The sequence below is a fragment of the Triticum urartu genome, chromosome 7A (assembly GCF_056163025.1).
Source record: "Triticum urartu cultivar PI428250 chromosome 7A, HENAU_Tu73, whole genome shotgun sequence".
NCBI classification, from domain to species: domain Eukaryota; kingdom Viridiplantae; phylum Streptophyta; class Magnoliopsida; order Poales; family Poaceae; genus Triticum; species Triticum urartu.
Genome location: NC_141879.1, coordinates 8,143,376 through 8,154,970, shown reverse-complemented (window position 1 = coordinate 8,154,970; position 11,595 = coordinate 8,143,376).

Sequence of the window (11,595 nt, the reverse complement as noted above, 5' to 3'; positions counted from 1 at the left end):
TTAATGCCTAATTTTAATAGGAATGCATTTATACGATCTCCAGGTGTATTCCAGATTGTACGACCATCACAAGGCCACATTACTGCAATGGTAAAGAAAAAAGGTCTAACCATGCAGGTCAAGCATCCTAAAAAAATGGGCACGCCAACCACATTGCACGTACTTGGGCTTCGCTTCATGGTTACTGCATGGTATCATGCTGAACTTCAAAGAAGAAGGACGATAGTGAAACAATATCATCCAGATCTTCACATAGTATCAATGCAAAATTATACAGATCCAACAACTACCAACCATGAACATCATGATGTTTTGTGTGTGTGCCTATATATACCGACCCATCATGACTCCAGCAAGCATCCACTTCTACTAGTTGGAACACCCTTTCATCACATTCAAATTTGACAAACTGAGAAAAAAATAGGAACTGGGCCTGAGAGATAGTAGATGGACAAAATAGAATGTGAAGATGGATCAGGGAATAAGAGACACCGGGAAAAGTGGGAGCGTCTCTATGTGGAGTACGCATCTTGTTGGTTCTCGAATGATGAATATGAAAACTTTGTCAAGACGGCCCACAACGAATTCGAGTATGGTGACATACGAGTTCAAGTATGTTGCACAACTCACAAACAACAATCACCTCTGTTACTTTGTGGGTTGAAGGACGAGCGTGTTGTGGCTTCTAAGATCGATCGATTTACAGTAAAATTGTGTGACATGGTTTGAACGTGACCAAAAATCTGGGATGTTCTTCTTTCACCAAGTACCTTTGATGGTCTCTATGTAGTTTATGCAGTGATCAGGACTATGGTAAAGAAAAAAAAAGTGCATTCGACCCAGTCTGAGTTCCAAGTTTCATAAAAATCTGCTCCAAATCGGGTCTGAGTTCCAAGTTTCATTAAAATTTGCTCCAAATCGACCAGTACCTCTGCTCCAAACTGTTTAAATCTTGTCTACTCCCAACATGTTTCAAGCACGACTGAAGTGTCACCATAATAGACATCCCCAAGCTGGTATCATGTTTAAACTGCTAGCAGGATGTTTGTTGGGGGTTTAGAGAGTATGCAAGAAACTACAAAAATTAGGAGACAAAATAGAAAGTAGATGTATCGGCCCCTTAGTGCAAGATTGCTTTGTGGGTTTGTTCCTGAATCGGGAACCAATCTTTCTGCGAACTGAAAGTGCAGCTGTATCAAGTTCAAAGCCATCATGCTGAAATGCTGCATCCATGGCCACATGCAAATAGGAGCCTCATCTGCCGATCCCGTTCCGCCTTCTCCCGCTCGGCTGGTTCCATTACCGGGGAAGGTGGGGGTGGCAGGAAAGGCAGCGGAAGGTGCGTCCCCGGTGGATTTCGAGGGATTTGTTCGGCGTTTGTCTTCGGTGGATCCAGTTGGATCTAAGCTTCATTCATCTATATTTTTGTGTTTACATGTTGGATCCTTACAATCTACGCTTCTCATCATCGGCGACAGTTGTTGTTCTGGTGTGCGGGTCCTGTGGGGCCTTAGCATGAGGACATCCCGGTTGTCTACTATACAACAAGGTTTGTCCGGCTCCGGGAAGGGAGGGGCAATGACAGTGGCACGTCTTCGGCTCGCTCCAGTGCTTGTAGTCGTTGTTACGTGGTCTACAAACCTGGATGTAATTTTTGTTGCTTCTGGTGTTCTTTGTAGTACATTGATGTTTGATGAATATATTGAAAGTTCTCTCGCCAAAAAGGAGGGGAAGGGGATGATGCCTAAGTTTTGCCCTTCGTGTGGGCGACTCAAGCGAACAGGAATAGGGTTTCCACTACCTCCCATCTTCGCAATCGACGTCCGCCACACTCTTGTGGACTTAAGGCCTTGGAGGCATGGTGGATCCCAGCCCTTGCCACCAGGAGGTCTCCGTTTTTAGTTTCTTTTTAAGTTTGTTTAGGGTTTGGGTCATGTTCAGAAAGTTGAGGCGGTGGTGGATTCGTGAAGATGGTACAAGGTTCTCCCCGCCCAGCCCACATCCCGGCGATGTGTCTAGCATCATCGGAGGAAGTGTGGAGGTGTGTCGCCGACGGATCTCATGATTTGGCTGGATTTGGACTCTGCTCATCTACGATCATGTATCTACAGGTTGGATCCTTTCGATATACGCTTCTCTTCATCGGCGACAGTTATTGTTCTGGTGCACTAGTCCGGTGGGATCTTAGCACGATGACTTCTCAACTGTCTACTACAATAAGGTTTTACTGAATCCGACGAGGGAGGGGTATGATGGCGATGCGCCTTTGGCTCGCTCAAGTGTTTGTAGTCATCGCTAGGTGGTCTTCCGATCTAGATGTAAGTTTTACTTTTGATGTTCTTTGTACTACCTTGAAGTTGATGAATAGATAGAAAAAACCCGCAAAAAGAAAAAAACAGAAGGTGGGGAAGAGGACTGGGGATAAACACATATTGCGATGGACTGGATGGGAGTTTTTCCGGGGATCCCATTTTTTCGATGACCCACCCCAATAGTGGGCCCCCATAGTGAATGGAAGAGTCGAGTTAGTCTCCTCTGTGTTGCTAATGGCATGACAAAGAGGCGGGTCCCTCAAAGGAAGAATTTATTTTTGCGAGGACTCAAAGGAAGAAATTGGTCAAAGGAGACGACAACAAGGTGAAGACCTAACCACAGTCGTTAGCGGCATAGCCAGAACTCCATAAAAGTTAGTGACAACCTTGGAATATAGAATCCGGATAGTTGCACGTACCTAATTTTTCCTACAAAAATCTATAGGAGTTTACCAAAGCAAAAAATCTGGAGTGTCTTCCAGAATACATTGCATCATAATTGTACAATTACATGTACAATTACATGTCTGGATTAGAATTTGAGTGCCATGTTTTCATGGCTAGCTTCTGCTCTGGTTTCCCTATAACCGTCTGTTGTCTTTGTATGCGCTTTCAGAAGCTATTCACGTACTAGTGTTCAGGGCAAAATGACATGTAAGTCGTACATGAAATGCACTTTTATTTCCGATACCTCCTAACCCTAGATCGAACTGGATTTGGTCGTCTTAGACTCAAATATGCAAGAAAAAATAAAGGTTGTGAGACATCACCCGGTGGACGTGTATATGGATGCAGATGCTCTTTGTTGCCTTTTATGGTGCACCTTCCGACCGGTTGATATCTCATACAGGACGCTGCCATCGCCATTCACTGCCTCCCCATGTGCGCTGCAAATTTCAGTCAGTCGATGTAGGCTGTCGCTGTCCATCCAAATGCACTTTATATAACTCGAAGAGAACTGCTCTTCACCCTTGAATCTTACCATATAGCAATGTAAGAGCAACTACAGCCCGAACACCATAATCCCCCCAAACATCCGGGCGGCGCCCAGCCTGTGACCGAACAAAAAAAGTGCAACCGGACGTTTCATGTCTGGCCCAAACGTCCGGATTGACCGGCACTCCCCATATCCGGCCTATATTTGGGGCAGATATGGGGAGGTCCGGACGCGCCCGGGCACTCCCGTCATGTCGGCTCTGTCAAGGCGGACCCATCCTAAACCAGAATCAAATTGACTAGTTCTCCACATCAGCCAAACTCCTCCCGTCTCCCTCCTCCATTTCTCCCGCCGTCGTGCAGCCGCCCACCCCCTCCTTGCTAGTCGTCCTCACCCGCCTTCGCTGATGTCACGCCAACGGTCATGTCTGCCTCCATGTGCGCGGATGATGCCTCGATGGAATCAGTCGGGGTCCCCGGCTGGCTTTGGATCCTTGCAAGGCGGAGAACCTTGCCGAAGGAGCACCGCCAAAGGCAGCACGGACGTGAGGCAGAGGAAAAGATAGCGATGGCGAAGGCAGCTGCAGACACGACCTTGGTGGCGGCAAAGGCCACTCCTGAGGACATGGACACAACGCTCTCCAATCCATCAGTCATGGCCACAGAGACAATGAATGTTTGGTGGTTGCCCGACTCCATCACACCCTCCTAGTGGAAGGGCATCCCGGATTTGAGCTTCAATCAGGCCGTCCCCAACGAGGACATGATGGCGGACTCGCCAGAGCTCGAAGTACGTCGGGCGTCCTCGAGCAATGCCGTTGCCGGTCATGCCCACTTCATGTTCGACGGAATGCCCGACCAAGACTCGATATAAATTTTGACCCTTCCACATTTTTATCCATAGTTTCTTTTGTTGTACAGATCATCAGATCGTATTAGTTGGACCGTAGTTAAATTGCGATGCATATTGTACGAATAAATATTGCATGACATGATAAATCATGGTCAAGTGTCTTTGTGTTTTACTATGGAGGATACCAAATCCTCGGTGTTCGAAGTTGGGAAAACATCACACACTAATAATAATAATAATAATAACAACAATAATAACTGCAAAATTTATGGAACCGAGCATTCACACAATTTAAAGATGTTTTGTTGTGTGAAAGTTGATGCAACACTAGCATGGATCCGATTTATGGAACCGAGAAAAAAGCAAGAAATATTAGAAGAAAATTTGGAAATTTTATCATGAGCAAAAACACTATGTGCGACCGCACCCAATTTGCACCAACCACGTTGCGAGCTCTCTTCAACATATATGGTCGTCTATCCAAAGAGGTCGTTAGCAAATTTATTGGTTATCTCAAGTTGTAGGTTGGAACCAAGGCAGCATCGAAGTTCAAACCCATGGAACTTTGGCAGCGACTTTGTACCATCAAGTGGAGAACAAGCCATTCAGCTTTCCTCATTGTTGGATGAAATTGAATGGGGGACCCAAGTGGCGGATTTTTCCCAAGGAAATTGAGAACGATACGAAGAACATGAAGAAAAACGATGGGTCGAGCTCGGCTCACTGAATTGGAGTGGACGAGGAAGGGGAAGAAGAAAATTATGCATCCGACTTACAACCAGCTATGCCTAAAAGAAACCAGAAGTGATGGGAAACAAGTGGGAGAAGAAAAGGGTGGCGCTTGAAGGTGTGGCAAGCAAAATATCCGCCACTTGGATGGGCATTTTTTATGCGAAGAATGTGAAGAAGAGGAGAGGTACAAGATGTTCATTAATGTGCAAAGTGAGAAAGGTGGACTTTGACTGGTAGAGGTTGGCCTTGGAGCAGGAGAGGCTGGAATTGAAGAGGCAAGAGAAGGTTGCCAAATTGGTGCTTAAGCAAATGATGACAATGCATGGTCTTGACCTCGATAGAAGAGAGGTTGCGGCTTGCGAGAGAGATGAAGGAGTCGAGGATCGTGTTGCAGGACATCAACCTCTTGGATGAGATGGGGAAGAAGTGGTTGCTCCGCATCAAGAAGAGGATCAATGACCATGAGGACTGAACTTGTTCATTCATTCATGTATCGTTTATCTATGTATGAATTATTGAATTTTATTTTCGCATGTATTGAATTTATTGGGGCTACACTATCTTTGTATCATTGAATGTATGATGAATTTGCGTTGTATGATCAGCGTGCATGGATTTGCTGGATTTGGGTATTGAGATTTGGGAAGTGTGGTTGTGGAGAGGGCCAAACGAGGACCTACCCGGCGCGTCCGGGTGCGTCCATGGGCGTATAGGGACCCAGATTAAGCAATTCCGGTTATAGATACTCTAAGTAAACGCGCATTTAAACACGCTTCATGTGCAAGCTGCCCTTGAGTGTTGTCATTGGGTTGTTTGATGCCTGTAGTACATTTTGAACTAACTTCTCACGTTTTGTGGGCCCGGGGTCCATGCTCTTTCATTTTGAACTAACTCAAATTGGATGGATCAGAGATCAGGGAAATGCATGCCATGTTGTAGATCGTAACATTCAAGCCGTTTGTCCTGTGATCTGCTTGCTGCAGAACTAAACACCTGTTCCGATACTGAAGAAGCTGAGCCAACTTCTGTTCTTCTCGGCCTTCAACACTGATCTGGTCTAAGAGGAGCTGAGAATAGCTAAGCGAAGTACCCAGGGACAAGGCCAATGTGTGCCATCAGCCATCCAAGTAGCTTTACCAATTTCGGTGCTCTCGGTCTCGGTGCCAGAGCACCCTATATGCAGAAGTAATCTAGTAATTAAAAAAATCAAAAATTTCTAAAACCTTTTTAGAATCAAACAAGATCAAGTATTGTACTCTATAAATAGATTCGCGAGAGAATTACTTTCATCATATGTTGGGTCAAAGATTCGCCAAGAAACCGCTATATACAAGTACTATTCATGCTATATTGTCATCATAAATTTTGTTTTTTCCCCTGAAATCAATGGAATTCATTTCTTGGCCAAACTTTTTATATGATTATAATACATGATCACATTGATTCCAAAAGAGATTCGGATTTTTTTGACTGTGGGAATTCCTAAATGTTGTGTCCGGGCTCGTCGCAGGATGCGCATGGCAGTTGGAGCTTCCTCCGGCATCGACGGCACTTGATGCGGGATCACGGCGGTGGTTGCCATTGTATGGGCGACGACCGCGGCTGGCGCGACGATGGGTGCTCCCTGTAGCATCCGGAATCGGGGCGGCGGCCCCTCTTCATCAACGGCGACAGATTCCGGGGTCGTGTTGGCGACTCGGAGTCCGGATCTCGAGATGATGACGGCCTTCTGAGGCTGGTGGCGGTATGGTCGTCCCTTCCATCAACAGACCGGGTTCGATGCGGCTCGGCAAGTGACACATGAGCCTCTCTCGGACTTGTCGGGCAGTGCCTGTCGTCGGCAGGTGAAGCCACCGGTGGATGTGCTACTGGCGGATGCTACGCACGACGTCCTATACGGAGACGTCAAGTCATGCCTGCTACCGGCAGGTGATGCACGGCGGCTCTAGCGGAGGTGTCAAGTTTAGTTTGTTGTTGCTGGATCGAAGGTGGTGCGACAGTAGTGGGAGGCAGGCGGTATGTGATGTCTTTGTCTTCCGTTGTCTCCTCCAAAGGTATCCAGCTATCGAGGCGTCGGTGGGCGATTAAAGGCGGATGGTACAGACAGCTTCAACAACAAAACTTATGCACTCTGGTGGAAACACAAGATCTCTGATCGGGCTATGCTGTCGAGCGCCTGCGTTGTGTCCTTGCTGAAGGTGGTGGATTGAAGCTTTGCTTTGGGGATGAGAATTCGAAGTTCAACCTTGTGGTGGACTCGCCATCATCGACGCACGTGCGGTGATTCCTTGTTGAAGGCGTAGCCTAGGAGTTGTGTATTTTAATCGTTTATGTTCTGTCTTTTATCATAGGGTTACCGGTTATCTGGGGGAGTTACTATCGTGAGGTATATGGCCTCAGGGTTTATTTTTTGCTTTTTTCCAGGTCGATGGTGTTCAGCTACTGAATTTTGATCTATTAATAATATATGGCTGCATGCATCGTCCTGATGCAGAGGTCAGAAGTTATCCTCCTTTTCAAAAAAATTAATGCATGTTCTGCTAGGAGAATAGCATAATCGGCTATTTTGTGTAGCAGTCGTGTACAGTCTGTTTTCATGCATAATTAAGCTTCCAACTTCTGCTATAAAAAATACAAACAATCATCCAATACTGCACCCAATAAATGCTGCCAAAAAATCATAGAAAAGAGCAAAAATAAAAAAAAACTATTTGGATGGAAACCTCCTTCTAGGTTACATGGTTGGGTATAGAAAATATGGAAGGGGCAACTCGTTCAAGGAAGCATCACCTTGCCGGTGAATGCACTCGGTGCTTAACTATGAAGAGAGAGGAAAGTGAACAGAAACAACTACTGAGTTTTAGGAAGAAAATAAATCAATGTCCTAAATATCAGCATTCTGCAAAATCAGCCCTTTAAATTGTGTTTTGGAATTAGAAGTATCATCCATTATATCAATGTTTTGCTTGATATTATGGTTTATGTCCAACCTTTGAATGGCAAAGTATTATGCATCACAGTATCAAATTATGAAACTAATGACCAATTTTAGTAGTATTGTATATGAAAAGCATTGTCTTATGTAAAAAAAGAGAGGATAAGATCTCCGAACATTAATTCCAGCTTACAAGTAACACAATGCCACATTCCAGACATGAGCTCTCAAAGAAAAACAAATCAGTCAAAACATGCAGGTCAATTATCTTAAAATTGGCACGAAAACACATTAGATGTACTATCTTTACTTGGGCTTCACACCAGGGTTACTGCACAATATTATTTTGAATTTTAAAGAAGGATGATGACGAAACATGTCATAGACCTTTAAATAATATCAATGCAAAATTATACAAGCCAACAACTTCCAACCCATGAACATCATGGCATCTGGTCTGTGTGTGTGCGCATGGGCTCTCACGCATATATATAGCAACCCATCATCACTCAAGCAGTAGCATCGACTTCTAATAGTTGGAACACTCTTGCATCACGTTCAAAACTGAAAAAGCCGAGGAAAAAAGACGAGTTAGTCTTGAGTGATAGGAGTTGAACATAAATAGAATATAAAAAGTGTATTGGGGAATAAGAGACACTGGGAAAAGGAAGAACGTTTCTATGCGGACCATCCATCGAGTTGCTTCAGGAAGGGGGAATCTAGAATCTTTGTCTAGATGGCGCACACCACCCTTCCGTATGGTGACATGCAAGAGATCAATGAGGCATATCACATTTTCAAGCCTGTTGGTAACCTCACAAACGCCAACCCATAAAAGGACTTCTTTGGGTGGCACAAGGGTGAGCTACTGAATTCATGGAAGAGATCAATGTCGCATATTTGTCGTCGACCAGGGGTGAAGGCTCCTTGTTAAACAAGGTATTGGACGAGATATAGACGAAGGGAGCCAGAAAAGGGACAACACAACATGTTGCGGAGCTGTCTGTGGATGCTCCTACCATTTTGGCGTCCTTGGACTGAACGATCCTTTAGCGGGCTGACGGATGAGCATGTTAGGGCTTCCAAGAATGATCACCCGTACGGTAACATCACGTTACATGGCGTGTACTAAGAAGTTCTTCCTTTACTAAGTATACAACCTGGGATGGCCTAGTTGTAGTCCAGTCAGAGATGACAGAGCAAATGTGTTTGCAAATTTCGACTCAACCTATGTAACACAATGAAGATTTGCGCGTCTCTTGATGCTGGGAAAACAGTTACTCAAACTGAGATTTGCACATGGCTTCTTCCACTTTGGGTTTCGGTTTGCTTTCCTTCTCTGTTGGCGAGTGCCGACCCAGAAGCTCGTGGCAGTGTAAGAGTCGTGCTGCATCTCGCACGCGTTTGACAGCGCTGCGCGCCGGGACCCTGCCTGACTCGTTGCGTCCATGCTTCACCCGTGGTGACCACCTCTCAGCCGTCCTGTGCTTCCTCGCCCTTGCACCGGCCTCCACGGCAATGACGCCCCCAGGTGCGTGTGTGCGGGAGTCCAGTATTCTCTCCACTACTTCCATGTGATTATTGATCAACTCTGGAGGAAAACCATTATTATTCGCTGGATTTAGTCATCCCAAATTACGTATGAATAAAATGTGTTCTCAGATGCCCATGTTTCACATGTGTTTGTGCATGGCGTGCCATATTATTCTAACAAAATTCTGTTGCTGCCAAATTCCAATGTGTCTGGTATCTTTGACAACATCCATCTTTTTTTTTGTAAGAGAAGCGATGTTCGCCCACCCTGTTCATGTTTTTTACTGGCTTTGTTTTTACTCGCTTGCTTGAGTAGGAAAGAGAGGCAGCATCTGAGGCCGAGTTAGGGGTTGACGCAGCGTCCCTGGTGAGGGTTCGGATGAGGACTCGCCGGAGGTGAGGCAGGCGGGTTGGAGTAAGAAGAAGCCATGTCGGGCTTGTTTTCAATCCGTGGTGAAACTGAAAAAAATATAAAAAAAACAATCGCCTAAGGTCCCTTTTTTATTGTACCATTCACACCATATTTTTATACCAAGTTTTTAGGATAACCTGTCAACATCTGAAATATTAAATAGATAAAATATAAAGGTACACTTCATAGTGAATCGAATAACTAACTTTGTATTATGGATGTCGACAATTTTTTCCTTAAACTTGGTCAAACAAAGACATGTTTGACTTTTAGAAAACAAATAGGCACTACATTTTGAAATGGAGATAGTATTACCTAATCTCGGCCCGATTCAACAATTTGGATTGCTCTCAACATGTTTAGCATGCAATTAATGTCATATTAAATGTTAATATCAACTCTAATCCCACAATTAACATGTAATTATTGTTCTAGCTAATATTGGTGTGCAATTAATATTTCACCAAATATCAATAGACATTGCAGGTGCATTTACTAGTTATTCTTGACAGTTATGCTAAAGCATATTTAGATGTGCACTAAGTATTGCACATCTAAGTCATATGTCATTGACTACGTGAAGATTTGTCTAGACAATGTTTTTTATTTTTTTTCTTTATAGTATGATTGATTCACTTAAATTGGCAATAATTAGGGCACATCTGGATGTGCCCTAAACAAATGTGCCCTAGACAGACCCCTTACTTAAAGTGTGTTCAAACCCAGTCATTGTTTTCTTGATATTTCAGTTTATATATGTGAATTACAAAGAATTATGCATCACAATTTCACCAAAATTATGCGATTAATACTCATTTTAATGGTATTGTGTAAACGCATTGTCCTACATAAAAGAGAAGATAAGATCTCCAAACATTAATCGTAACTTGTATGAACAATACAATGCCAAACTCCATACATGAGCTCTCAAAGAAAAATATCGGTCAAAACTTGTTAGCCATCACCCTGGAAAAGGTCGCATAGCAACCGTGATGCATGTACTACTATATTTACTTAGGCTTTACTTTATGGTTGCTGAAAAATATCATGTCTAACTTGAAAAATAAGGAGGGCTACGAAATATATCATTTAGACCTTTACATAAATAAATAGACAATTGTACCGAGCCAACGACTTCCAACCATGAACATCATGATGTTTGGTGTGTGTATGTGCGTGTGCATATATACCGCCCCATCGTGACTCAAGCAGTGACATCTAGTTCTACTAGTTGGAACACTCTTCCATCACATTCGGATTTGTGAAAGGTGAAGATGAAAGAGGAGCTAGTCTTTGAGAGATGGTAGATGAACATAAATATAATATAAAAGTTCTATCGGGGAATAAGAGACATCAGGAAAAGGAGGGGCATTTATGTATGGATCATGCACCGAGTTGGTTCTAGAGGTGTGAGTGCCAGAGGTTCTACAAGTGCGAGTTCTACAGCCGGTCCAATATGGTTTACAACAAAATCAACTGCGTTGATATGCAACTGATCGGCGAGGTATATAATGTTCACAAGCCTGTAGATAAGATCACCAACATGAACTGCTGAAGGTCTACTTTAGATGGAACAAGATGTCATCAGTTTGTTGGTCAAATCATCATCAATATAGTTGGCACCGGACTTAGGTTTAGCATCTTTTATCCGTCCATTTAGATTTGGTATAAATCTTAATTTGGAACATAAAAGGTATCTGAGATATGCCCTTCGCCTATAGGAGTATACAAAGTGTAAATGTATTTTCGACTCGAACCATGTAACAAACTGAAGATTTGCCGGTTCAAGAAAAACAAAATTGAAGATTTGCGCTTCTCAGCGTTGGGGAAACGGCTCCGCACAGTACGCAAACTGAGCTCGAAGGCGGATTTTGCACTATCC